The following is a 4179-nucleotide window of genomic DNA, read 5'->3' on the forward strand; positions in this document are numbered from 1 at the left end:
ACTTGAAAAAAAATATGTATTCTATTAAAAAAATCTTCTTAAAAATCACTGGATTCGATATTAAATAACCTGAAAAGGGTTGATATGCCGTAAAACAAAAACAACTAACTAACCTACCTACCTATCTATCTATCTATCTATCTATCTATCTATCTATCTATCTATCTATGTTTTATGTAGAGACACATATTATAATACTAGAAGAATACCCATCCCAGGACGGAAAAAATTAATGCTCCTAACAAAAAAGTTTTACACCAATTTTTTTGTCCTATACGAAGATTAAAATCAAGTTATAATGATGCTAAAACTTGTGTTAAGAATCCTCGTTCCAGTTTTTATCAAGATCTATGACATGATCTTGATTTTTAAAAATGTAAAAAAAAAAATTCAAATTGAGAATCTTAATAAAAAATTGAAATTCAGTAAGTTTTGCTTAATTGGTGTCTAATGACTGTGAATCAAATTTAATGCAAATCTGAAATATTTGAATTTTTAAATAGGCGGTTGTACTCATATTGCATCACTAAAACCACTTTAAAATGCTTCATATGAACTGAAATTGGGGGAAAATTTATTAATTAATGTTTAACATCTATTGCTAAAATTTCACAAAAATGAATAGTGTCTTATTTTTCACAATTTACCCCCTTTACGTAAATATAAATTAAACTAAATATAGTTCACATCTGAACCCCTTATGCTTAGCAGCTGTGTTCCAAAATTCATAATGATTGGTTAATTAGTTCAAGATTAAATCCATTACATACAAATATATAAACATATACGCTCACATAACTTTATATATAGATAGAGATCAGGTAATATATTATGTACATATACTAGTAGGGCTCCCGGCATTGCCTGGTCGTAAAATATGCTTAAATATGATATTTTGATTAATGCAAATTAATGAGGCCCCAGCTTCCGGGCTTTGGGAAATGATGGTGATTATTTATAATTGAAAATGATGATGATGATGATGATGATGATGATGATGATGATGATGATGATGATGATGATTGTTCACCCTATGACCCTGGGCAAATGCAACGTGCATGTTACTGAAATTAATTTATAGAAATTCCCCTTTTGATATGAGCCCTGTCGGTGGGGCATTAGAATACGCCGACTGCCCCCCAGCAGAGGATAATAGTCCCTCAATGGGGGTCCTGGATATGACCTTAAACTATATCCAGTGGTGAGGCCCCAGCTTGTGGGCTTTGGGGAGTGTGGAGCCACCTTTTAATTGCCATTGCTCCCAGGTCCACTCTGACCCGGAGTGGTAGTACTTATTAGGGTCCCAACTATGGGTTAAATAGAAACTGACTTGAAAAAAAATATGTATTCTATTAAAAAAATCTTCTTAAAAATCACTGGATTCGATATTAAATAACCTGAAAAGGGTTGATATGCCGTAAAACAAAAACAACTAACTAACCTACCTACCTATCTATCTATCTATCTATCTATCTATCTATGTTTTATGTAGAGACACATATTATAATACTAGAAGAATACCCATCCCAGGACGGAAAAAATTAATGCTCCTAACAAAAAAGTTTTACACCAATTTTTTTGTCCTATACGAAGATTAAAATCAAGTTATAATGATGCTAAAACTTGTGTTAAGAATCCTCGTTCCAGTTTTTATCAAGATCTATGACATGATCTTGATTTTTAAAAATGTAAAAAAAAAAATTCAAATTGAGAATCTTAATAAAAAATTGAAATTCAGTAAGTTTTGCTTAATTGGTGTCTAATGACTGTGAATCAAATTTAATGCAAATCTGAAATATTTGAATTTTTAAATAGGCGGTTGTACTCATATTGCATCACTAAAACCACTTTAAAATGCTTCATATGAACTGAAATTGGGGGAAAATTTATTAATTAATGTTTAACATCTATTGCTAAAATTTCACAAAAATGAATAGTGTCTTATTTTTCACAATTTACCCCCTTTACGTAAATATAAATTAAACTAAATATAGTTCACATCTGAACCCCTTATGCTTAGCAGCTGTGTTCCAAAATTCATAATGATTGGTTAATTAGTTCAAGATTAAATCCATTACATACAAATATATAAACATATACGCTCACATAACTTTATATATAGATAGAGATCAGGTAATATATTATGTACATATACTAGTAGGGCTCCCGGCATTGCCTGGTCGTAAAATATGCTTAAATATGATATTTTGATTAATGCAAATTTCATATTTATTATTATATTATATTATATTATATTGGACCCAATGTATAGTAATGATTTAAAAGGTTAAAGAAAAAAATGATTCGTGCGCCACCACCAAGAATCGAAACCAAAACGTTTAGCTTACGATTTACCTTTTCATTTAATGTTTGACGTTAATGCCTGAGCTATAGGGACATGTTTGCTGCAAGGCTATTACGTTACGCATGCATATTCGTAATGCCGTTGTTCGACCTTCACCTGGCAAATTCCATTTTTTTAATTTTCACATTTTCGCACCGATTTTCGCCGGTTAAAACCCAAATAGAAAGTTTTGCATGGGTGCGAATACCCTATATATTAAGTTTAATGCCTGTAGACCAAAAACTGATAGAGGGAAATTTTATATTTAAATTAAGTAAGATTAATGAAAATAATTAAATGACAATAAAAAATTATAATTTATGTAATAATAAATTTAATTAAAATAGTAATAAAACTGAATTATTTATGGATATAAAATTCAGATAAAATAAACTATTGGAAAAACCGGTATTAGAATATATATATATATATATATATATATATGATTATAATTTACTATAATAATTTATTAAATATATACAGACAGTAGTGCTTCATCCTTTCGGGAATCATCAGTGCAGGGTGTCATGATTAACGCCAGTCGAGAGATTCTAACCCCGGCAACAAACAGAAGTCATGTGTGGCTTTATATTTATATATATATATATATATATATATATATATATATATATATATATATATATATATATATATATATATATATATATATATATATATATATATATATATATATATAATTATTTTTTTTTTTTTACTATAATAATTAAATACCTACAGACACTAGTGTTTCATCCTTTCGGGATTCTTCAGTGCAGGGTGTCACGATTGCTACCAGTCGAACGATTCGAACCCCGCGAGACATCTCTGGCTCGATTAGCGGAGGCCGTATCCATTCGGCTACCATTAACCGCTTGAAATAACGTTGAATTTTAAACATCTTAATTTTAAGTGTTCATTTACGTCAGTCAGACAGTGATCTAATCGTTATATGATGATCTACGCATAAGAGCTAACTTGACCGACTTTTAATTCAACTGAAAGTGCTCAACGATAAGAAACGAATTTCTTAAAGGGGCTGTCATAATTATTTTATTTTTTACTATAATAATTAAATACCTACAGACACTAGTGTTTCATCCTTTCGGGATTCTTCAGTGCAGGGTGTCACGATTACTACCAGTCGAACGATTCGAACCCCGCGACACGAGACATCTCTGGCTCGATTAGCGGAGGCATACATATATATATATATATATATATATATATATATATATATATATATATATATATATATATATATATATATATATATACTTGTTTGTAATATACTTGTTTGTAATATACTGAATTTTACTGAGTTCGTATAATTCAGTAAATTTTTCATATAGCAATGAATTTTAAGCCAAAAAGAGATGACTTAAAAAGTAAGCTATAAAATTATCATATTTCATAATTGAGCATTAATATACTGTATTAACAAAACCAAGACTTCTGTCCAACCGGTATTGAAACAATTGTAACTTACAATGAAATACACTTTTTGTTGCTGTTATTAATATTACAATTATTAATATTATGTAATGGTAAAGAGGGTGAACGTAATTACTGGTAACAAGGAATGGCCGATCCTCATCAACGCTAGCGTCATATCAGGGACGTGCACATAGATAAAAATCGCTCACACTTCACTAAAAACAAAAATAATAAAACGTCAGATTCTGCATAATAGTCAAACGAACTTTAACATTTATAATGCAGTTTTAATTAACAATAAAGATAAATCTTTTTCTTTCTTTCTTTCTGTTGTATTTTTACATGCGTGTGTGTCGTGTCATTAAATGATTTACGAGATGTTCATAGTTCTTGTAAAGAGT

The sequence above is a fragment of the Euprymna scolopes genome, chromosome 20 (assembly GCF_053919585.1).
Source record: "Euprymna scolopes isolate OS-2025 chromosome 20, ASM5391958v1, whole genome shotgun sequence".
NCBI lineage: Eukaryota > Metazoa > Mollusca > Cephalopoda > Sepiida > Sepiolidae > Euprymna > Euprymna scolopes.